Genomic DNA, 26,332 nt, shown 5'->3' on the forward strand with positions numbered 1-26,332 from the left:
AAAGCGATTTCTACTCATTGTTGCTGGATAAAAAGGGGTTGAATATATCTCTTCAGTAGACCAGTACATTGAGATAGACAGCTTTGGTGATATTCCCATAAGCATAATGAAACCCCACCATTTTCTCATCTCAGCATCGGTTGTTGGAACCCATGAATGTGCTCTGGAATGGGGTTTGAGAGTGGGACCCCGTGACCTCAAGAACTGTGCAGCGTACAAATTGGTTTGCTGAACCACATCTGCAATTAACCCATCATCAACAGAAAGGTTGAAAAAATCAATAGGCTAAAACCCATCTGTATTCACTGTGCACCCTGATATACCAGTGAAAGGGGGCACAACAGGCTGAGCCATTACTGGAGGCACCCACTGCGACTCATCAGCCATTTTAGGATCTGGCATATTCCTTCCATATCCTGTATGTCCCCTCACCCTTACAGGTCCCCTGCGTGTGGGAAGTGTGGTAAAAGATGCATGTCATCTTTCATCCTCTTCGTCATCAGATGATGATGATGAGGAGGAGGAACTAGCATCCATCGAAAACTCACTTCCCCATGCACCTTCCTGCTCACCCTCAGAAGCACTATCTGTTTCAGATTGCACATCTGGCTCTGTGCCTTGCTGCGGGCTGGACTCCATCAATGCAGCGAAAGCCTCTGCACCAGACATCGTTCGCCGAGAAGACATGACTACTGTCGCTATGGAACCCTACACTGCCCAAAGAACAGATAAAGACTAAAGCAATAAGTATGTGTGCTTCTCAAAGTATGGAACCTAGTAGAGTAAGTGGTATTCAATGCCACAGATCTACACCACACAAGTACGCCAACATGTTAAGACTCGGCTCACAAACTGTAGCAGCCCTCTGCAATATGATTTACTCTCAGCACGCTACAAACAATGGAGTACTATTTTGCAAACACTCACGTGAAATGCTAAGGACCAGCTCACTGCTTTCTTACAAGTGGGTAGACAGCTACAACACACCTGCACCTACAACAAAGACAACAAAAAATCTAAGGAAGATGTCCTCTTCCGCTATACCTTACAAAAATACAAGTGTGGGGACGAGGATTGAACCCACAGTACCAATTCAGAGACAGCCAACGTGCGTTGCACCCTCCCCTCCTCCATAGGGTGCTGATGGATGGGAATTGGAGGAGAGAAGCAACCACGTAACGTATTAGTGATTGGGTGAGTTGGAAAGGCAGAGGCGATCAAGGCTCAGTCAGTGAAGATAAGGAAAGTACATGGCAGGCCCTTCTAGACAATTGCTGGCACATTTTCGATAAAAACCCCTGCTCATTCACATAGGGTTCTGTGTTGGAAGAGGGTAGGTCACAAGGACGGAACTACTGCAAGGGCCAGCAAGTAAAATTAGGCTGCTGAAAGTGGTGATGGTTTGCAAAGAAATAAGCAGCACCGACATAGTGAATACATTGACATCCATGAGCACTAATCATTTGCTAGGAAGTCAGAGCCTCATTGTCAACATATTTACTCACAATTTTATTATCATGCCATACAATGTAGTACGTCCATCAGTTACTGGGCTCCCCCGCCCCGCAACATAGCGTCTGGGCAAATGTCAAAATGTCAGCAAAGAAAATGTCCATGCCTCGTCTTGAATGGTGCACCCCATCTCAGTGAAACATCAGTTCATCTTTGATGAAGCCATGGTGAATTGTTCAAATTCTATCATTGCCCTTTGTCAGTCTTGCCAGCTCCCCATTCAGTTTCCTCACTGAGGCGTTGATGGACCTTTCCTTCCCTGGAGTTCTCCAATCCCTCCTGGGAATCATCTGGGACCAGGCCACCACAGTGTTTGGAAACCTCTGTGATATCCATTCCAGTTCCTCCATCAATAGCTCCCATACCCTTTTCCGTCCCATAGACACCAAATCCTTTCCTCCATGGTGCACCACTATGAGGTCAGGGGGGTGGACATCTCCTTTTGCCTGGGCATCGCTGATGGGTCCTCTGAGCTGCTGAAGGCGCATCCCCCCGACACCAAACCAGTGGACCGAGAGAGCATCCCTTCGAGACCCAGATGTGGTTGGCCCTCTGAAATGTCCTGCAGCCATTTGGATGAAAGAGTGGCCGATAATCCACACAACCGTCATCCTCACTAAGAAATGGAAAGAGGAAAACCCCCATGAATATGTCCAGACATCCAGTTTATTAATTAGCACAACTATTGCTTCAACACATGTCTCTTGCAACAATCCCAGACACACACTTCCCCCAATCTCACATGCACTTCACATGTGAGAGAACAGTAGTTACATACGTAATTGGCACATACTTTTCAGGGAAAGAGGTGAAGGACACAGTATGTCGCCTTCTGCCAATGGCACAGTTGTGCTGGCACAATTGTAATCAGTGACGGTTTCTGTTCCTGTGGCCCAGCGATTGTACTGCATAGTGGTAAGGGAACTTGCACGTACTGCACTGTGATACTTTGCCAGGGTGACTATTCTGACAGAGGAAATTAACTCCACAGCAAGTGTGCTTTGTATGTTCTCTGAATATAGGCACACTGACAGAATATGCACAAATCATCACAAATGGATACCATTTTGGAATGTTTCATTATAAGAGCTTTGGCCAAAGCTCCAGGACCACTGGTGAACTTGGGGGCAGTTGACCAACATGGCAGAGAGGCGCCCAAGGTCACACTCATCAACCCCGACCACCCTAGAACTCTGGCTGGCCAGTGCTGGCTTTCCCCTCCAGGAAGGGATGGTGACCCTGCTGAGGCTCCCTGCAACCACTGCTGAACCTGGGGGACGAAAGACCCACGTGGGGACGGCCACTCAAGGCCAACGACATCACCCCCCGACTGTCCTGGCCCTCTGGCTGGCCTACGTTACAGCTTTGCACTTTGCGAAAGGATGGGGACCCTGGCGGGGCTCACTGGGACAACTGCTGGACTTGGACGACACAAATGGTGACCGTTCCAATAAAAGGAAAGAGCTCCATACCAAGTGCGCATTGCATGCTCAGAAGGAATGACCGTCTGCATTACTAGCGCAAACATATTTCAGAAAGTGGTGATAATTATGTTAACCAATTTTTGTTCCCTACAAAGCAGCCAGCTTCCTCTATGCAGGCCACACCCATGATTGCCCCCATGGCCACTCCACTACCTGTTCCCACCCATACCACTGACACTGCAGCCACATTCCCTCCCACCACAGTAACCATCCACCCCCACATTACAATGCATAATTACAAAAGCAAATGTTGTACTACTTACATAAGTCAGCAAAAGCTTTCAATTAGCCACAACTGCAAGGGCAACAAAGAAGAATTACATTCAGTACTTATCCCACCAGTAACACATCCAAACCGTCTGGCAGCTATCTGCAAACTTTTTGATTCCTTCCACCAGATACATGGCACATCCCAGTCATCTACCACCATGGAAGCCTGAACTGCACACTGATAGGAAATGGGACTAAGACCAGTGGGCGTATGGAAATCCCCACCACTAAGTAAACCTTGTACAGATGGCTTAGTGACAAACTGCCCTCCCAGGGGAACAGCACTGTTCAGCTGGTCTGGGGGCAATTCGTGGCCTGTCCCTGCAAGTGTGTCCTTGGCCAACACAATACCTCCCCCAAGCACCTACTCCTGCTCACACCACCAACACTCCAGCCCCAGTTCCCACCCACCCCATTACCAATCCGTCCCCTACATAATATACAATGTTAAAATAACCCAAATTCCATACTTACATAACAAAGGAGAAGCTTGAACTGTACAAGACATTTAAAGGGAAAAAAATACATATATTATCTGTGTCAGCCCAGCCAAAAAACAACCCACACTGCCATGCTCCCATCATCAACATCTGCTACTGAGCACGGGGGGATACTCACAACATTCAATCTTTCACAATGCTCAATGCCCACTTACTATGGTACTCACTTCCCCTGTCCGAATAATGTGCACAGGAAGTAAGCACCACACAAATGTGCTGTGAATTTGCAAGGCACACATCCAGCTATCCGCACCCAGCACTGCACTTGCTTTCCTTGCAAAGCAGCCAGCCCCCTTCCATTCATCATAATCCCTGGTGTCTACTGCGCTCCCCCAACCCCCAAATCACCAACAGAAAAAACAAACGTTTTCATCTTTTTGTTTGCCCATTTGCCATGGGGAAGATTGGCACATTAGTGTGCCAATCTGCCCCAAGGGTGCCCAAAACCTACTGCCCCATCCATTGGGGGGCCTGTCCCACGTTTTGTGGTGGCCTCTCCCTCCCACCCCAAATGGATGGGGGAGCATCTTATGTAGCCCTCCTTTGGGGCAGATGCCCCTTCCTAGGATCAGATATCTGCCTTTCCTTTCCATTACAAAATGTACTGGTGGTTTAGGGTGCCCATCAGCTCCCCCTAAAATGCATTCTATCATTTTCATTTTTTTGTTTTTGAGTTGCCAAATTCCCTTGGGGCACATGGGAACATTAGTGTGCTAATCTGCCCTCAGGGTGCCCAAAACCTACTGACCCATTCATTGGAGGTCCTGTCCCACGTGTTGTGGTGGCCCTCTCCCCCCACCCTAAATGGATGGGGGGGCATCTCATGCAGCTCTCCCTGGGGTCAGATGCCCCTTCCTAGGAGCAGATATCTGCCCCCAGGGAGGACTGCATGAGATGCCCCCCTCCATTTTGGGAGGGGGGAGAGGGCCACCCCCTTTCCATTACAACATTCCCTGGTGGTTTAGGGTGCCCCTCAGCCCCCCCTAAAATGCATCCTACCATTTTCAAAAAATGTTTTTGTTTACCAAACTTCCCTTGGGGCAGATGGGCTCATTAGTGTGCCAATCCGCCCCCAAGGTGCCCAAAACCTAGTGCCCCATCCATTGGGGGGCCTGTCTCACGTTTGTTTTGTGGTGGCCCTCTACTCCCATCTCAAATGGATGGGGGGCATCTCATGCAGCCCTCCCTGGAGTCAAATGCCCCTTCATAGGAACAGATATTTGCCCCAAGGGAGGGCTGCATGAGATGCCCCCTCCTCCATTTTGGGTGGGGGGAGAAGGCCACCTCCCTTTCCATTACAAAATTCCCTGGTGGTTTAGGGTGCCCCTCAGCCCCCCCCATAAAATGCATCCTACCATTTGAATTATTTATTTTTGTTTACCCAACTTCCCTTGGGGCAGATGGGCATATTAGTGTGCCCATCTGCCCTCAGGGTGCCCAAAACCTACTGCCCAATCTATTCGGGGGCCTGTCCCATGTTTTGTGGTGGCCCTCTCCACCCCCACCCCAAATGGATGGTGGGCATCTCGTGTAGCCCTCCCTGGGGGCAGATACCCCTTCCAAGGGCCAGAAATCTGCCTGCAGGGAGGGCTACATGAGGTGCCCCCATCCACTTGGGGTGGGGGGCAGAGGGCCACCATCATTTCATTGGAAATTTAGCTGGTGGTCTAGTGGGCATAGCCACCCGCCCAAAACCACCCATTAGTTTTTGTTGTATTTTTTTTAAATGTTTGTGCCCTTCCCTAGGGGCTGATAGGCACCCATCTGCCCCAGGGGGGGCCCAAATCTGCAGCCCCATCCTTGGGGGGGCCCTGCCCACACTTGTCTGGTGGCCCTCCCCCCACCAGAAATCTGCCCCAAGGGAGGGCTAGATTTTGTGCCGCCATCCACTTAGAGTGGGGGAGAGGGCCACCCCCCTTTCATTTCCCAATAATACCTGGTGGTGCAGTGGCCCCCCACCCCGCCCCTATTTTATCATTTTTTATTTTTGGTTTGGGCCCTTACCTTGGGGGAAGATGGGCAGGGGGAGGCAAACCTACAGATCCATGCTTTGGAGGCTTGGAGGCCGCTTACCTAGTAAGCAGCCCCCTCCCCCCACATAACAAACAGATCCCTGGTGGTCTAGTGGCATTGATGGCCGCAGATCGAGCACTCTGTGCCCGATCCGTGACCAGCATGCTTCAAAAAAGGTGTCGTTGGAAAGGCGAGTCTCCCCTTTCCAACGACACCTCCCTCGATCTCAACTGCTCAATAAAGCCGGAGATCGAGGGAGAGGGAGAAGGGCACTCACCTTCTCTGTTCACCCCGGCAGCCGAAAATGGCTGCCGCAGTGACACGTGACACTGAAAGAAATCCAACCACCAGCCGTGAGGAGGGACCTCCCCCTCACATAGCTCGGGGGTTGGATTTAAGTTTTGTGCGATTGCTGCTTTGCAGGAATCGCACAAAACAAAGTGCCAAAAAGGACAAGCTATCTCGTTCTTGCCAACACAGAGTTAATGTCAAGGATGAGATAGCTTGTCCTTGGCAGTAAAGAGGTTAAGATCTAATGGCAAATATACTACTTTGCCACAGATGCCTTTTAGTAACTCAGATGGATACAATTTGGCTTTTTTCGGTTGAAGGCGTATCAGAGCGTGTATTGTTTGGATTATAATGCTCTCATACAAGTTAAGTTGTCGGAGAGCCTTTGGAAGTGGGAATATTTCTACGTGTTTAGTGATAGCATGTGATGCCATTTGGTTATTGTCAAGCTTTGTATTGCAGTACGTGCAAACTATTGAGGGGTCAGTTATTTTGTATTTATTTTCTACTTTTAGATATAAAGCTAATGGGAACATTGGGATTCCTCATTGTCTTCTATTTTGAATGCCATATCTACTATTTTTGTGCTCTTTTCATAAAATGTTCTGTGACAACAGACACATACTTTGTCTGGTACATCAGCAGATGGGTTTTAAAACTTAGCCATTTCTTTTTTGTATGTGTTTGTTAGGAGGTTGGTGTTTGTGAGGTTTTTGCTAATGTTTTCTGAAGTTACTGAATTTTCTATGTCAACATCAGCTCTAAAGTATTTACTTTGGATGTGCTCTGATTCTCGGAGGAGTTCTTTGGCTTTTCCATTTAAGAGAATGTTATTTACATTTTGCAGTTCTAGAGCAGGACTTTTTGCATAGTATACTCTATGCAGAAGATTCAGTATTGTGAAATGCTGTGTTGCTAATATAGTGATGTGGTTGGAGGTGCTTTTGCAAACACTTCCTGAAGTGCAGGCTATTGACAGTCCTCAAAGACCAGTGTGGCTGCGCACTGAACAAGAGTCCATGGTTTTTAAAGTTTACATTTCACTTTTGTCTTTTAGTTTCACATAGTGATTGAGGAATCGTCGTGAAGATTTAAAGGATTGTTGGCGTGTATTACAAATTGATCTGCATGTCCATTTATACACTGGGCGGTTTGTTTGGGCGAAAGGAATATTTTGTTGAAAGTTTGTTGGGGGCGTTTTTTTCTATAAGGGTTTCTTTTGCCATAATGGCGTCTCCTACTATTTCATACCATTTACCATTACTGTCTATGGCAATTGATTTTCTTAGTTCTTGTTTATAAAACCTTTCATTGAAATATGGTTCTGTGCTGCTTGTGTGAATCCATTCACCTTCACAACAGTTTGAAAAGGTATTTATATTGACATTGTGCATGTTTAGAAGTACTTGTTGTACTTTATTGATTAATTAAGTTAGTGCGTTCATTCTGTTTAATATCAATATAAACCACTTTTTCTTTAGTAGAAATGGGCTGTCAATTAGAACTTCGAGGATTAGTCTTCTGCTGTAGTTTTTAAGGGTGGATTGTGACTTTTCAGCTGTTTTATAAGATTGTGAAGAATACAATTGTGGAATAGATTTTCAAAAACATTTTTTTGGGGAATGCTTTAATGTGGCTGTGTTAACATTGGTAGATATAGTTTTAGGTTCATGAGTAGGTGTGCTTTTGTTTGTACTTCTTTTTTTACTTTTAGTTTTTGCAAGAGGGGCCTTACTTTTTTAGTGGTTGCTGGTTTATTGTTTTTGATTGAGGTTACTAGCTGTTTTGTTTTAATGTTTTCTATACATTGTTTTAGAGGTGGATGACTATATGGCTTGCTTTTAGTCTTATCGGCTTTATTTTTTCTTAGTTTTTGTACAGAGTTGCTTTTTAGTAGGCATTTGGTTTTGTCTGTTGGGAAAAAAGAAAGTTTGGGTTTGAAAGTTGAGGAATGTATTTGCATGTATTGTGCATGAGTGTGTGGGTGTGATTGTAGAGATGAATGGATTGCTGTGTGCTTGTGTAGTGGGAAGATAGGTGTATTTGGGAAGGTTGTAAGAGTAAGAGTATGTAGAGATGTGATTGGTTCGGGCTAGTGCGTAAGGGAGTGGTGCTGTGAATGAATGAGTAGGGACATTATGATGTTTTGAGGAAAACAGTGGGTTTCATAACGGTGGTGGTTAGATGGGAATAGAAAGAGTGTGAATGTTGCAATATAATGAGTAAGAGTGAAATTAATGTTTATTCGAAAAGGGGACTCTATGCTAATATGTAGTGAAAGTACATTGTTACAATTAGAGAAATATATATGCTAGATTTGGCATGTATAAGGTTGTTTAACTGTCACCTAGCCGCCTGTCAAGTGGCTTTGCTCGCACTTACCAGGGGTAGGGGTTTTGGGGGGGAAACGTTGTTTTGAGTATTGTTGTATTTAAATGCCAATAAAGACATTTATTTAAAAAAAATATATATATATATGCTAGATTAATGTACTTACTTTGTTGGATGTGAACAGAGTTCTTTCTTCGGTAGCTGTCTTCGGGAATCTTCTACTTTGCTGTAATTGTGAAAGAAAGTTAGTGGGTATATGTGGTTATGGGGCAGCACTTTTAGTAAGATAGGTTGTTATTCATGAAAGTAGGAGGAGTTGTTGGGAGGAAGAGTTAATAAAGTTGTGTTATCAGTGGTATACCAAAGTATGTTAACTATGTTGTTAGAACAATTGAAGTATGAGTAGAGCTGTTTAGGACATTAGAAGAAACATAGCTAAAATGGGTGTGAGAAAAAGATGCGTGTCTTAGTTATTTTTGTGCTGCTGATTTTAATGAAAGAAGTTCTGTGTTTGTGATGCAATGTATGTGTAATGTGTTGCAGTGTTTTTGAAGAATAGGGAAACTGTGGCCTAGTAGTAATGTAATGGCGGATTGTTGTTGAGCAGTTCTTGGTGACTTATAGCAGAGGTTGGAAAAGAAGTGTACTTTATATGTAAGGTGAAGTGTTGTGTATATATATATACATATATATACTTTGCCGGTATACAAATATGTGTGAGCAGCTGGAGAATGGTGGCAGTGTAAGGGATGTAATGAGTGAAGTTTGAGAGTGTGACATTTATATGGAATGAAAATGGCAAAATGCTGAGCATTTAAAAAATGTTGTTTATAGGAGATTGAGGCCAAAGGCTCGGCCAGGTACAGCGCATTACAATAGTCTATTCGACTAGTGTTCAGTGAGGCTGCTATTAACGGCCTCATATGATGCGGAAGAAAAGGAAGCACCTTCCACAGAATTCTCAACATGTATTGACCCGTCTACACACCGCACCCACTTGTGGAGACATAGAGAGCGAGGAAGAAAGAAGCACCCCCAGATTTTTGACAGTCATCACAGGAACTGGAAGATCATCCAGTGAGGAGGTCCATAGCATAGACTCAGACAGAGAACCCACCACCACTCATCCAATCTACCAGTGCAGAAAGACATTCACAGAGGCTAGACGACCGCCCAACCCGGTCAAGGCGGACCCGGATCTGGGCGTCGTCGGCAAAGGAGTAACAGCGAAACCCAAAGGAGCAGATAAGGTTAACTAGCAGTTAGATATGAATATTAAAAAAGCATAGGGGACAAGGTGGAACCCTGGGGAACACCGCAGGTAAGACCCTGTACAGAGGATAGAAAGGGTGAAAGTAGCAGTGCCTGGCTTCTCTCCAACAGAAAGGAAGTGAACCATGCCAGGAGAGTCCCAGAGAGGCCTGCCATATCTAGCCAGATATGGGTGGAGGGTGTCCAGTCATATTTTCGAATACAATATTTTCGAAAGTCAAAATGTCGAAAATATTTATTTGAAAATAAAAATGTCGAATTACGAAAAAAAGTCGAATTTTTTTCGATTTTTTTTCGAATTAATGTTTAAATAAATAATTAATAAATATTTTATTAAACATATTTTTTTAAATAATGAAAGGTATATCCATGGTGGGTGGGGGGATGGGGAGGAGGGGGGGATTGGGGTAGGGGTTTGGGGTGGTTTTTTTTAATAATTACTTAATTAATTAATGTTTTATTAAATATTTTTTTTAAAAAATTAAAGGTATATCCATGGGGGGTGTTAGAGGGATGGGGAGGAGGGGGGGGTTGGGTTAGGGGTTTGGGATGGGGGGGGTTGGGGGGAACTCCCCATAAAAAACGTTAGTATTTGTGACATTTTACATAGTTATTTTAGCATTGGTTTTTCAATTTTTTTTCGACATTTTATTTTCGAATTAATGACTTTTTCTATTATATGTATGTGATTTCGACATTTTTGAATTCGACATTTTTTTTCGACATTTTTGTAATTCGATATTTTGTTTTCGATGTTATGACTATAAACCGGGTGGAGTGATTGACAGTGTCGAAGGCAGCTGACAGATTTAATAAAATCAGTGCCCCCATTCCACCCTGGTCTACCAGCATGGTCAGATCATCAACCACAGACCAGGACGCTCTCTGTGCCCCACCTCGGGTGAAAGCCAGCCCGAAAGGGGTCAACAAATGAGGATGATTCCATAAAGGAAGAAAGAAGGGGTTAAACCAGTGATTCAAGTAACTTCATAGAGAAAGGAAGGAGGGAGATGTGCTGAAAATTTGCAAGTACTGTGGTATCCAATGAAGGTTTCTTCAGTAGAGGGATGACTGCAACTTGCTTCAATTCCATGGGAATCAGGCCTGACTGACAGGCATGATTCACAGCGTCATAAACCAAGGGCAACAGGTCCGGCATGATTGCCTTAAGTGTGCCCAAAGGTATAGGATCTGAGGGGGTGGATGATTTGAGTTGATGAATGGCCCGATCAACCACATCGGCAGAGAAGATAGGGAAGTCTGCCTATGTATGTGTGACAGTCTTGGTAGGTGTAGAAAATGGAGAGGTCACACAGCATGTCCTCCTGAAAGCAATGTTATCCTGAATTGCTCCTGTTTTAGAGATATAAAAAATCTGAAAGAGAGTCCCACAATGGCTGTGAGGGCCGGACCCTTGAAGATAGATGTGAGGGGGATGGGAAAAATCTCACCACCGAGAACAGTTCCCTGGATTGATTCAAGGCACTCTCTACCTTCTGAGTAAAGAACGTCTGTTTGGTCACCATAATATCTTGATGATAACTTTTGGTGATCGATCGTAGCAAGGCCTTTTCAGCCAGGCCATAAGAATTTCACCATTTCCGATTTGCCTGTCTCACAAGCAGGCGGGAAGATTTCATTTGGTCACTAAACCATGGCTCAGGAGGGTCCCTCCGAGCTTGCACCAGTTTCAGAGGGGCTACTTGGTCTGCCACCTCTTTAAAGATCTGTGAGAGGGTTGAAAAATCAATGTTACCCAGACACCTGCATTTGTCCAATATCAATGACAATAGGTCTTGAGAATCAACCGAGCATGGATGCGCTTTAATATATACTGTAAGGTGTCTTACTTTAAAAGAGATAAGGCTATGGTCTGACCATATTACTTGCTTGACCACGGGGATAGTAATACTGTCAACCGCTGAGTTAACCAGGTCCAGTAACCCCTTGGCCCCCTGGGCATGAGTGGGCTCAGAGATGTGTTGTTGGAGACCTAAGTCCAACAGCGCCTCACAAAATTGGTAAAGAGCCGGAAGAAGAAGATGATTCAATCTCAGATTGAAATCTCCCAGCACAACGAGGTTTGCATATTTGGTCTGAAGAGCCACCACCAGATCTAAAAATGTTTTCAGGAAAGTTGCAAATGGGCCAGGCAGCCGATATATCAGTAAAAAATGCCAGACCGTAGAAGCTGATACCGTATGTCGTACTAAAAATGCCACCATCTGCAATATGTGATCCAATGGGATCTCCAGAAACTGGAGAGTGGTTCTGAAGATGACCGCAATCCCCCCACCACAGTGGGGCGATGCATGATCCAAACAGATGAAGTTATATTCGGCTGGGAGGGCCTGCGCAAGAGCATGGGCAGACAGCTCTGACAGCCCTGTTTCTGTGATGATTCCTACATGCCATGCTCCTGCCAACAAGAGATCATGGATAAATATTGTATGAGCAGGCAGGGACCGCGTGTTCACAAGAAAGGAGCGCAATAGGCTGTCATCCGTACCAGCAGTGGGGTAATGTCCAGACAGAGTAGACCAACTCTAACCATTGCTATTGAGACTGCTCAAAACTACGCTGATGCAAATCGGCACTTTCACTCTCTGCATAGGAATGAGGAGAAGAAAGAACCCAAAGGTCCCAGACATCCAACTCATTCCCCCCAAGAACAGGGGGTTCATTTCCCTAAAACCAGAAGGGAATAAATGAGGAAAAATATGAATCTCTAAAACCAGACTTCAGAACTAGAGAGGAGGGAAAAAAGAGGAGACCAAAACCTCTAAAGCCCTGCTGTCCACCTGTTTTTCTTGCAAGGAAAAGGTCACTTTGCTAGAAACTGTCCCAGAAATCCGAGGGAAGAACCTATGGAAATAGGCTGTTTCAGTGGAGATGAGTGGGAGGAACAAGAATAGGAAGTAGAAACCTACAGTGGAACTGGGTTGGTCGAAATGGTCATGCAGAGGTCTAGCAAAATCCTCTTCCAGTTTTGAAAGTCTTCGACTGATGTGTTTAACTGAACAGACTGAAACCCGACTGAGGGAACTCTGATGGTGAATAGATTCAAGCCCGAGTGAGGGAAGTCTGATGGTGTGTTTTGTGTAAAAATGTGGGGCAGAGGGAAGCCTGTAATTGAACTGTGATATTTGAGACAGGTTCAAGTCTGACAGAGGGAAGCCTGTAATTGAACTGTGATACTTGAGACAGGTTCGAGCCCGGCAGAGAGAAGCCTGTAATTGAACTGTATACCTGATTTGTGTAAAAACCTGGGAAGGGAACCCCAAGAAAGAGGAGGCTCATGTCTGATTAAGGGAAGCCTTTATTGTAAACTGTGATACATGTGAAAGACCTACAGACTGCGATATTTAAAAAAAGGACAGACTCAAGCCCGGCTGAGGGAAGTCTGATTGTGAAAGAAGGACGAGACCTGTACTAGGGTGCGAGAAACCTGAGGGATGTGATTGAGCTGTAAGCTGTTGAAAGACCTGACGCACGCTCCTAAGACATACCTGTAAGCCAAAGTGTGGCACCCTGAAACAACTGTGTTGCTCACATATCCTTACCACAAATCCAGAGACCCTGTGCTTTGAACGTGGGGAAGGGAGATGTAGCCCTTTCATAGAAGCCATTCTGACATTTATTTTTGAAACACTGTTTTCCTTTGCAAACATCCCTTTTCACATTTGTATATTGAGAGCGAGGGCAAGGTTAGGTTTCTTTAGTATAGGCCCCTTTTTGTTTTCACAATAGTGACTAGGAATATTTTCTTTTAGTTGATGGTCAAGATTACTCTAATGTTAGCTATAAGGCAAGGAAGGAAGTCTCCAACCCTTTCTGAAGATATTAATAAAGGTCTTTGAAATTTACATCACTTGTGTCTGTCTGACTGTTGATACAATGTCCATCTCACAAAAGTTGTAAAAAGTTGCTAGATCAACTAAGATTGGGTCTAGAAACTCTGGAAGGGTAAACTTGAAACACCCTAGATTGGCCGAAAATGAAGTTTTAACCTGTCCGCAGTGATGGACACTGTCCGCAGACATGCCGTCACGCTGCACTGGTGCAGTCACAGGATGACGTCCGGGAGACCACCAAGCACATGCACATGGATCTCCGCAAATGGACGCACTGTCTGTGGACTAATTGAGAGTGCGTCATGCAAGACCGGACATGTCCACACACAGCGCAATGTCTGTGGACACCCCATAATGTCAACGGACACCCTGTATTGTCTGCAGACTACTATTGAGTGTTTTAAAAAAATAAATATGACAGAACAGTATACAACATATTTATAGTATGCGCAATTCAATTTATTTATGAAAGGGATGGGGCATTGGAATGGAATCATAAATAGGAGAATTTGAAAATTCTATACAATGATCATTAGGGGAGGGAGGGAGTGAAGTTTCATCAAAGTGTTTTTCATTTCTACTTTGGGAATATGATGGGATGATTGCTGTGGTGAAGGGTGACAGGTACAAGAAGGACAGTGATAATGAACATTTATAATAACATGATTTCTAGCACAATTTAAAAGTTCATTAAAGTCAGTACTAAGTTTATCGAATTTTGCAGACAAGATCTTGATTTCATTATTTTTAGTTGGCGATAGAGATTGTCTTTCTGATTCTTGAGATTCTCCATAATTAAATTGGGGTGTTCTTTATTAATGAGCTCTGTATAAATTATTTTTTTTGATTTTTCCCCCCGAAACTTGACCAAACTAAAATAGCACGCCTTCTCTATGTGGATGATCTGGTCCTGATAGACCAGACTCCCATAGGACTACAAATGCAATTATCTGCTCTACATGACTATGCTTGCAAGAATAAACTGGAGATTAATGCTCAAAAAACAAACATCATGAAGATCGAAAACCCAAGAAAACCAAAGAAGGAAATACAAATACTTGGAATACAAATGGTTCATAGGAGGAGAACCACTAATCACCAAACCCGAATACACAAACGAAGATGGTTCATGCAAAATATGGAAAATATTAATACAGACCAGTCTTGATATATTATAACCAAAAAGTGATCCCCACTATCACTTATGGTGAGCAATCCAAACTCCCACAATACCAGCATAACTGCGAATTTATAAAAGGCCTGCTTTGGATAACTCTGCTGCTAGGAGGAAATGTTTGGTGGAACACCTTAATGACATATAGGAAATGTCTAATACTGGAAAACCATGAAAACCCACTAATTCCTACAATCTTCAATTCACTAAAGAAAAATGCTTAGAAACATCTTGATACATGGAGAGATCATTGCAAGGCAATAATGACAATGGCAGATATTGAGAACTCATTACTTATAACATATCCTGTGAGGGCAAAAGAGAAGCTACTGGATAGGTATCCCTACAAAATATCCCTACCAAAAATATCGCTGTACATATGGGCGTTTGTCTTGCCATAGGCAATATTTTTGGGGATAATATTTTGTGGGAGCAGGGGTTGCGAGGGTGTCCCCCGCACATTTTGAAATAATGCAGGGGTTGCGGGGGTGTCCCCCGCAGGGTCCATGCGTCAATATCGCCGCTGAAATATGTCAATATTTTTCTATCGTGATATTTTTGTATCGCAATATTTTTGCAGGGATATTAATACATGGAACCACTGAATATGGATTGGATAAACACGATGGAAACATGCAAGACCTATAAGGCATTTAAAATATCTAAGCTTCCAATGAAAAACAGTGATCAGATTCTCAAATATCTGCAAAAATATCCTGATGTAATTTATCATGCAAAAATAATGAGAATGAGGTCTGACCTATGGCCTGCAAGAGTACTACTGGGCCGACAAAACAATGGAAACGCTGAGGATAGAAAATGCAGATACTGCAAAGATAATTGCAAAATAGAAACTTTGGAACACTTATTGTTACATTGTACAGGTTTGGCTGACATTCGTAAAGAATACTATGAAAAACATTTGAAATCTTATAGAAATATGACAAAAACTGATGCATGGAAAAAGATAATCAATGCCGAACAAGTTTCAATGAATATAGCAACGATAAGACAGAATTATCTTATAAAATAGCTCAAATGATGATTTTATATGTAAATTACCAAATTGAAAGGGAATGATTTTATATATAAAGATGTTAATGTTAATGTTAATGTTGTTTTCAAAAACTCGGAAAATTGTAACCAATAAGCTAAGATGATAACTTTTGTAACACACTAAATCATAATGTGCAAAAATGTGAGAATTGTGAAAGGTTTAATATTTAACCAAAACACAATAAACACATATGATTAAATTAAAAAAATGACATTATTTGTTTAAATTGAAAGATGTATTGTTTACCATTAGAGATGTCATCATCACTCATTTCTTCTTTTGGGACGTTTTATTCCAATCACTCAAGTGTGTTTGCCATTTCTGTGAAAAGAATAAAATAGTGTGTTTTGCTTACAGAAAATATTTACATAGTGAATGGTAATATTAGAGAAATAAATACAGTGTACCAACTATTTGGTAAGAGGTAGTTTTGCTATCAGCACCTGGTGTATGTGAGTCTGTATGAAGAGTTCTCTTAAAGTGGTATTATGAGGTGTACAGTTATGGTTTGTGCTTGGGGCATTCCATTATATTGTGTGCTAAATGAAAAAAGATTGTGTACATTTTTAAATGATGATTTGTACAAAAAGGTATATTTATGTGTAGTAAATATAAGTAATGTTGTTTTATGTATATGTGTTTGTTGGTTAAATGGTACATTTTCTGTTCTCCCCTGTGCTTCTGGGCTTTGTTAATGCTACCTTCGTACTGTCTACTGACTCGATAGATACTACATTGGGGGTGAGTATAACATAAGGAACCTGTAGTAAATGAAGGGTACACTGAATTTGTTAAAGGGACATTATGGTTAAGTTGCACTAATACAAACTTATGAAATTCAGTGAAAACACTTTGTTAAATGATATGATAAGTAATTTATAGCATCAATTTATAATTTAAAGGGATGTTATGGTTAAAAACCTATGAAATTCAGTGAAAAAACATTGTTAAAACGACGTTATGTTTACAAGTAAAACCAAAAAGAAAATTAAATTTGCCAGTTATGGTAAACTAAACAACCATAGTTCACGCCACCACCGTACACTGCTAAGACTAATACCCAGGACATCAAATATTAATTCACAAATGTCATCATATATAAAATTAATTTTGATAAACAGTCCCTACAAAGGGTTGTGTTTATAATGTTGGTGAGAAGATGTCAGGGGTGATCGGGAAACCTATCCTGAGCTACTTAATGTATTAAAGAATGTACTCATCTAAACAAATATTGGAATGTTGTTGTTAATACAGGAACCTAAACATTCATACACATCGGCAATGGCTGCAGCATGCGTCATAGAAGTACAATATTTTTTATCTGCTTATTTTGGATAGTAAAATAATGAATGCTACCTTATCAGAGTTTTGAGTAATGTTAAACATGAAATAAATAGCTAACAATTCAAGACTTACTACACGCTTTTGTTAGTACAAACAATACATACGAAGACCCACAATCCATATAAATCAGAGGCACATACAGGTAAACTAAAGTAAGGAAGAAAGTACCATAAAATGTCAATAACACTGAAGTTCATCTTCGTGTACACAGATGAATTGTGTTTTTGAGGCCTGCTTTTTACCCTGTGTATGTACACCATGAGCTGAGACCAAACCCTAATGAAAGTACTTCAAGAACATACAACAAGGTTAATGTCTAGATACATAGCATCTTTATATTCTGACTGTCAGTGAACAAAACACCTGGCCTAGATATGTGATGTCATCAGTGATGTCATCAATGACATTGTGATGTCATCTTTGATGTCCTGGGTGTTAGTCTTAGCAGTGCGCAGTGGTGGCACGAGTTATGGTTGCTTAGCTTACCATTACTGGTGAATTCCTGTCTGTTTTCGATTTTACTTGTAACCTTAAGGTCCCTTTAACAAAGTCTTTTCAGTGAATATATATATATATTACATGGCCACGTTAGTGGCCATGTAGTTATGGTTAAGTTGCTGTTTCCATGGGAAGAGCACTTTTTGGGCGGCTTATAACTCCGCTCTCCCTGGTCGGATCCTCACCAAACTTTGCAAAGAAAGTATTTGGGTCACTCCGAATTTTTCTGCAAAGTTTGGTGAGGATTTGTCCAGGGGGGGCAAAGTTATAGGGGGGTCCCAAAACTTTTTTTTTCCCATAGACTGAATGGGAAATTTTTTTTGCTCGCGTCTACAGCCCAAACCGCTGGACGGATTTTCACCAAATTTGGACCAGGAGCAGCGGCTTGGTCCCGAAAGCGGCTTTTGCAAATTTGGTGAAAATCCGTCCAGTAGTTTTTTTTAAAATGACCAAAAAGTAGGTAAAAAGAAATTAGTGATATCTGTGTTCGGTCCGCGGACACACTTCCCTGTTCACTCCGCGGACAGTGTCCTGATTGGCCAATCGGCTTGCGTGATGTTCGCGGACATGCAACGTGTTCTCTGATTGGACGGCGTCGAGCGTGAAGCGCGTCAGATTTTCAGTAGCGCCCACCATCTTGGATTCACGGTCGTCCGCGGACAGCGCGGTGAAACTTTGTTCAAAATTTGTATTTAGTAGAGTGTGTTGGTGTGTAGGAGTGTTTGGGGAGGGTGGAAGTGTATGGGATAGGATGAAAGTTGTGTTTTTTATGTGTTAGACGTTCTTTTTGTGTTTGATTTGTCTGCGGACATCACGGGTGTTCTGAAATGTTCTAAATAAACTGAATGGGGGGTGTTCTGAGGACTCGATATGTGTCTGTTTTGTTCACAAGCAAACTGAAACTGTTCTAAGAACACTCGCAGTGTCCAGAAATGTTCGCAAATAAACCACGTGGGGGTGTCCTGAGGACGCTGTCTGTATTGTTCGTTGTCAAGTTGAATATGTTCTAAGAACACTCGCGGTGTCCTGAATTGTTCGCAAATACACAAAATGGGGGTGTTCTGAAGACGTTGTCGAACACTCGCTGTGTCCTGAAATGTTCGCAAATATGAATGGGGGTTGTGGCTGACAAGTTGAATGTGTTCTAAGAACACTCGCGGTGTCCTGAAATGTTCGCAAATAAACAAAATGGGGGTGTCCTGAGGACACTGTCGGTATTGTTCTCTGTCAAGTTGAATGTGTTCTAAGAACACTCGCGGTGTCCTGAAATGTTCGCAAATAAACAAGATGGTGGTGTTCTGAAGACGGTTCTAAGAACACTTGCGGTGTCCGGGGAATGTTCGTAGGGGGTGTCCTGAAGGCGTAGTCCGTATTGTTCGCTGGCAAGTTGAATGTGTTCTAAGAACACTCGCAGTGTCCTGAAATGTTCGCAAATAAACAAAATGGGGGTGTCCTGAGGACGCTGTCCGTATTGTTCTCTGTCAAGTTGAATGTGTTCTTAGAACACTCGCGGTGTCCTGAAATGTTCGCAAATAAACAAGATGGTGGTGTTCTGAAGACGCTTCTAAGAACACTCGCAGTGTCCTGGGAATGTTCGTAGGGGGTGTCCTGAGGACGCTGTCCGTATTGTTCTCTGTCAAGTTGAATGTGTTCTAAGAACACTCGCGGTGTCCTGAAATGTTCGCAAATAAACAAAATGGGGGTGTTCTGAAGACGTTTCTAAGAACACTCCCTGTGTCCTGGAATGATCGTTGGGGGTGTCCTGAAGGCATAGTCCGTATTGTTTGCTGGCAAGTTGAATGTGTTCTAAGAACACTCGCAGTGTCCTGAAATGTTCGCAAATAAACAAAATGGGGGTGTCCTGAGGACGCTGTCCGTATTGTTCTCTGTCAAGTTGAATGTGTTCTTAGAACACTCATGGTGTCCTGAAATGTTCGTAAATAAACGAAATGGGGGTGTTCTGAGGACACTGTCCGTATTGTTCGTTGTCAAGTTGAATGTGTTCTAAGAACACTTGCGGTGTCCTGAAATGTTCGAAAATAAACAAAATGGGGGTGTTCTGAAGACGTTTCTAAGAACACTCGCAGTGTTCTGGAATGTTCGTAGGGGGTGTCCTGAAGGCGTAGTCCGTATTGTTCGCTGGCAAGTTGAATGTGTTCTAAGAACACTCGCAGTGTCCTGAAATGTTCGCAAATAAATAAAATGGGGCTGTCCTGAGGACACTGTCCGTATTGTTCGTTGTCAAGTTGAAAGTGTTCTAAGAACTATCGCGTTGTTCTGAAATGTTCGTAGGGGGTGTCCTGAAAACGCTGTCCGTATTGTTCGCTGGCAAGTTGAAAGTGTTCTAAGAACACTCAAAATGTCCACGGACATTAAAAGTTTCCATAGACCATAGTTGAAATGTTTGACTCTATGGATGTGATATGCTGCGGTGGTTGTTGCCAGGGCATAGAGTCTTGGGTGCATGGCCATTTGGCCATGCACCCAAGTCTCTATTCCCTGGCAACAACCACCGCAGCATATCACATTCATATTTGCTTATAACTTTGGGTGAAAAACAAATGTATAAGGAACAAAGGTATTAGATACTATGGATGTGATATGCTGCTATGGTTCTCCTTATTATTGTATACTTACTGTTTGGTCTAGTAACGGGAGTCCATGTTTTTCTTGTTCATTTCTGTGATAAAAGAAAATAGCATGTTAGTATTAGTATTTTGTAATGACTTATTACATTGTATAATCAATATACTTTTATTTTTTGGACCCTCATATTTAGTAGATTACAAATCAGAGTACTGTACAATTTGCTCAGTTTCTGTATTTGTTGCTAAAATCATTGGGTCTGTGGGAGAAAAAAAATCCATGTTGGATTAAAAAAAACCTTTTTCTGTTATGCTACAGTTTATTTGTTTGTTTGTCTTCAGTGTTCACTTGTTGTTTCTGGCTAATGCTTTATACTTTGGCTTGTTGTATTTTTTTGGAGCAGTAACATATTATTTATTTGTTTTGATATTATAAAATTTTGGAGCAGTTAAATACCAATTGGCATTTTCTAACTGTCTATTTTTTTGATATATTTTAGTGGTATTGATTTATCTATTTGGATATTGTTAAATTTTGGGACAGTTAGATACCAATTGGCGTATTCTAACTGTGTATTTTTTGGTCTAATTTAGTGGTATTCATTTATCTGATTAGTTGTTGTAGAATCTTTGAGCAGTTAGATAGCTTTTGGAGTATTCTAACAGTTTATATTTTTAACACAAGTATACTTAGGGTTTAAATACAGTTTAGTTATCAAATTCTGGTTTTAAGAACATCAAATAAGCGTTTGTAAGATTTCCTGGTAATCTCTGCTTTAGAGTATGGTACTATCATTACATTCAAACCATCCACATTTCTTTTTTATATATGCACTGTAGTGCCCTGAATTGGTTGTGGCTCCTGCGTGGTAGATTATACCTATTGTTGTGAAGGTTTTCTTACCAAGTGATATTTGACCATGTGTGAATCCAGTCAGCTTGCAGTTCTTTTTGGTACCATCTGCATTGTAACATAGAAGCATTAGTATTATGTATTTACTATGTGTTTGTATAACTAACGTGGAGCGATTATCTGAATTGCAGGTAGAGCATAATCTACCATGGTTTGCATTTTGTACAAGTCGCTAAAATGGAATGGATTCACAATTTGGCATTGATATATATATGAAGCGTTCATTGGGGATTTCTTCTTGTGTCACATTGTTGCAGAGGGTGCATGTATGTTTCCACATGTATGAAATCTGAAAGATTTCATTTATAGGTATGTTTTTGTTTTCCAGTACTTGTAGTAAGTACATTAGAAATTCTTGTGGACCTTCCTGTGAATTTATAGTGAATTTCACCATTCCAGCACAGTAGTCCAATTGTTGTCTTATTCCAAAAACCCTATACGTGTTGTCAGGATTGTTTGCTGCATTTCTGTGAAGTACTAACATTTGCAAACACAATGGGTCTGTACTGTGTAAGTAAATGTTGTCAACAATTGGTAATTGAAATAGAATATTCATTGCTACATTTGCATAGCTACACCAACTATACTTGAGAATTTAAATGGTCCAGGTAGTTCTGTATCTAACTGCTTTTTTTTGGAGTTTGTCTTCCTTCTTTAAAGAAGTACTTGGTTTACTTTCCCTAATTGATTCTTTTTTGCTTGTGGTACTTGATGAAGTATTAGTTTCTTTTACTCTCTTTGGAGGATTTGTAGTGACATCCTGTTGCATTTCTGTTTGATTTATTTTTCTTTTATAACGTTTTACTTTTTGTGGAACAGAATTTGTGTTTAGGCGGGGGGTGTATAGTGAGCGAAGTTTATTGTATTCTAAAATGCAAGGAATATCAGCGTTTATTTTACTTGCATCAAAGTTGATTAGAAATAGACCGTCAAGTGTACGCAAGCGTGATAGTGATACATAGCTCATGCCTTCTTTAAAGACTGTGTTACCAATATCTATCATTGCTCTGTCTAGGGTAAGACCTTGTGATTTATGAATCGTGACTGCGTATGCAAGAGTTAGAGAAAATTGTTCTCTGCGTACATACATATCTTTGAAGAGAAGGAATCTAGCTGTTGAGCGTCCTATCCTTTTTACTTCTGAAAGTTTGTCAAAGAGTATATTAACAAACTGAATTTTGTTGTCGCGTGGGTATGTTTGAAAGCCAACAACTGTACCCAGTGCTCCATTAACTATTCCTTGGTCCACGTCAAGGTTACGTTTAAGCATTACTCTGCAATTTAAGGATAATTTTAAGATCTTTTCTAAGCCTGCTGTGTTTGAGATTGATTTTTCTAAACTATTTAGTCTTGTTGTGGCTTGGTCACACATGGGTAGTGTCATACCATGTACATCTAGTTTGTCTGTGGCACTAATTTCCATGATTGGTTGCATTTCTTTACTTAGCATGATTTCATTGAATTTGAAACAGCTTGCAAGAGTTGGCATTAAGGCCATACAATTGACATTTCTGTGGGCTAATTGTTCCATAACATCAGTAGCACATGCATTATCGCCATAAAGTGCATTAATGTGCTGGGTTTTCAATATTGCTTCTGCTTCTTTAGAAAGTATACCAACTCTGATACTTTTTAAAATGTTGGCATAAGTGAGATCTGCAGATTGCCGCATGTTTTCTGTTAATTCTCTGTATTGGAAATGTTGCCAAAGGTTAACATTTCCAATGCTGCCAACAGTTTTACGGCAGAGTTTGTGTCCTAATGTTTTAAAAATAGGCTCACCTTTTACTGGTGTTAATTGAAGCAGATCTCCAAAAACAATAATGTGTTTTCCTGCAAAGAGCTCTTCATAGTCTGTTTTGAGTACTTCTTGTAATCTGAGGTGAATCAAAGCTAACATCAGGTTGGAGACCATGCTCACTTCATCTATTAGTAGCATTTTCATTTGTTTCAATACTCTCTGCGTAATTCCATTGCAGCTTCTGCAGAAAGTTTGTAATAGTCTAATTTGTTCTGGTGTTCTACTGGTAATAGTAGTAATCGGTGTAATGTAACACCACCTATGTTGTAGGCAGCTAAACCTGTGGGGGCAGTGACAACAGCTGACAGTTTGTACTAATGATTTTGATTAGGAATGTTTTGCCAGAACCAGCTTCACCACTGATGTACAGTAGTATAGGTTTATAATTATGGCAGGAACATTCTTTATTTTCATGTTTTACACCATGTGCAATTTATTTTGTTACTTCTTGAAAAATGCTACTTTGCTCATTGTTCAGTTTTGATTGTAGTATAGTTAAGTCTTCCTTATCTTCATACTGACACATGGTGTTTTCTACTTCTATCATAGCTAATTCTGCCTCATTTATTATTAGTGGTTCTCCCAGTGGTTCTTGGCCAGAAGGTTGACTACTGTCAGGAGTGTCTTTATCTAGTTGGGCTTGGAGTTCTTCTTCGTGTTGCTGTTCATTGTGCAACATTTTTTTGTATTGTGTAAAGTTTACATCAGTTATAGTGCTTTCATTTGCTTTGAAAGCATCCTCATATGAGTCATAGTTATCTAGTAATTGTTCTTCTTTTCTCCATGGTTTGAAGAGTTGTAGCAGGGACATGTAATATACTTCTTTATGTTGAGGAGTCTTTAATGACAATTTGATATGATTAATTAAATTTGGTTTAGTGAGTTTTACTAAGCTGCCTTCACAGTTTGTCACTCTATATTTACCTTTTTTTTCATCAGGTTTCATATTATTTTTGTATGTGTAGTTTTGGGCTATGTGGTATAGACACATGTTTTCCAAAGTATTACTTCTGTTTGGGTAGTATGTGTCCAATAAATTGTTTTTTTTAAATGTCTTGGATATTGGGATCATGTTTGGCTATTGTTTCTATATCTTCATATGATTTTAGAACTCTTTTTCTAGATTTAGCTGGACCAAGACTTAGCCATACTATATTTTCAGATTTACCATACAATGCAGTACCAGTTAAACGATCAGCCGCTTCATATGATCCACATTCTCTATGGGTGAGCATTTTTATGCCCAAGCTGTATAATTTCTGAGATACTGTTTTATCTGATGACAGGTCATTCCAGAGGTCTTGGAGCTCTGTCTTTTCTGCTTTAGTTAAATATGCTGTGACATATCGTGCAACTGCAGTAGAATTGTCTGCAGTGTACTGCACATCTATGTTTGCATTCCATAAGTGGGCATGATTGCATTATAATCATTGATATATTTTTTTTTTCTTTTCTTTCTATGTAATATGTATTTTTAGGTGACTTACCTTTAACACTATGGGCCTCATTACAACTCAGGCGGTAAGGGGTTTACGGCGCCGTAAACAGCGCCGACCCTTACCGCCTGAGTACGAGGTCCCTTAGCGCCATGGCGGATTTAACACCTGCTTTTAGCAGGTGTTAAAATCCATGGCGCTAAGGGACCATGGAGTTAATTATGCCACCGTAATTTACGGTGGCGTAATTAACGCCTTCCCCACTCCCATTATGCCCTATGGGGCAAAAATGGGAATGGGGAAGGGTAAATGGGGATTGGGGACTTACCGCCCCGCCAAACTCGGAATGGGGCGGTAAGTCCGCCAACCACCATGGCGTAAACATAGTTTACGCCATGGTGGTAAAGTCACGGCCCAGGCGGTAACTTACCGCCTGGGTCGTAATGAGGCCCTATGTCTAACTGAAGACATGAGGTTGTTCACTTGACCTGTATTTGTAACTGGTCTAGGGAAACCAAATCGGCATTTGGTGTAGTATTTCCCTTTGTTTTTGTATTTGCGACGACAATATTTTCCACATTTGTGTCTTTGAAATTGTAAAATTTGTGCATTAAGATCACTATTTGTGGCTTCTGATGGAATTTCACAAGTGACATATTTTTCAATAAACTGTAAAACAGTGGCACCACTGTCTTGACCAAATTTAGGAGCATCTTTAATCCATAAAAGCATGTGGATATGTGGTGCTCCTCTGGCTTGGTATTCTTTTCTCCAAAAGAAGTGTTGCACTTCTCCAAGGGGAGGAACAGTTTTATTACAAATAAAATGTAGCATAGCAATGAAGCGATGGTGAAAATATCTTGAAACATTAACAGGATCCAAAGAACAAAATTCTCCAGGTGTTAGTATATCTATGTTTGTTTTGTTTTTATTTGATATGCGTAGGAAATCATGTAAATCTTCCCATGCATATTCTGCACAACTTAATGTAATAAACCAAGTGGGTGGGCCAAGGTTTCTGATCATACAACGTACATCTCCATGACGTCGAAACCAGTACTCTTTAGTACCACGCATATTTGCTAATAGATTTGTAATATTTGATTGTAAAACCTCATCATTTTGTTGCACTTTTTCTAATAATTGTGTAGCTGTCATATTTTGAAAGTGTGATCCTGATTTTAATATGTGTGCAACTCCGTAACATAAAGTTGCTAGTTCACTTTCAAAGAGTAGGTGGAATATGTATTCCACATTTTGTCTAAATCTGGGATCTTCAGAATACATCCGTAATGAGCGATATTCTGAAGCTGATATTTGAATAGGTCTATCATCATACCTTCCTCCTTTGCCAGTAGGAAAGAGTAGAGGAAAAGACTAGAATAGATTTCTTATAGTTGAATGATGTGTTGATATCCTTTTGATATCATGGAAAGTGGTTTTACAAGTAGGTCCTGTAATGCAGGCCAATGAATGTCCTTGTAGTCCTGTGTACTTGGGCACTGGACAGGTATCCATATTTTGCAGTAATTTAATTTTGATTTTGTCTTTGCTTTTTACATATTTATTGAGGAATTGGCGTAAAGATTTGAAACATTGTTTGGGAATGTTACACATTGACGTGCATGGCCATTTGCACACTAGACATTCTGATTCAGTTGAATGGAGGGGTAATTCTAAGTTTTTAGGGCATATTTTTGTAAGGAGTACTTCTTGTTCCATTTTGGTATTATTCACTTTTTCATAACCTCGACCACTGCTATGTATGGCAATTGTATTTGTTTGCTTTTGTTTGTACGCTTCTTCATTAAAATATGGTTCTGTGCTCGTAGTGTGATTCCATTCACCTCCACAGATACTTAAGAAGTTCTTTCTGTTGACATTTCGCTTATTGAGAAGTCTTTTTTGTAATTTAGTTATTAGTTTTGTTAGTGGTTTCATTTTGTTTAACAGTAAAAGAAATAACTTTCTTTTCAGAAGAATTGCACTGTCCATCA

The sequence above is a fragment of the Ambystoma mexicanum genome, chromosome 7p (genome assembly GCF_040938575.1).
Source record: "Ambystoma mexicanum isolate Mex_15411 chromosome 7p, UKY_AmexF1_1, whole genome shotgun sequence".
NCBI lineage: Eukaryota > Metazoa > Chordata > Amphibia > Caudata > Ambystomatidae > Ambystoma > Ambystoma mexicanum.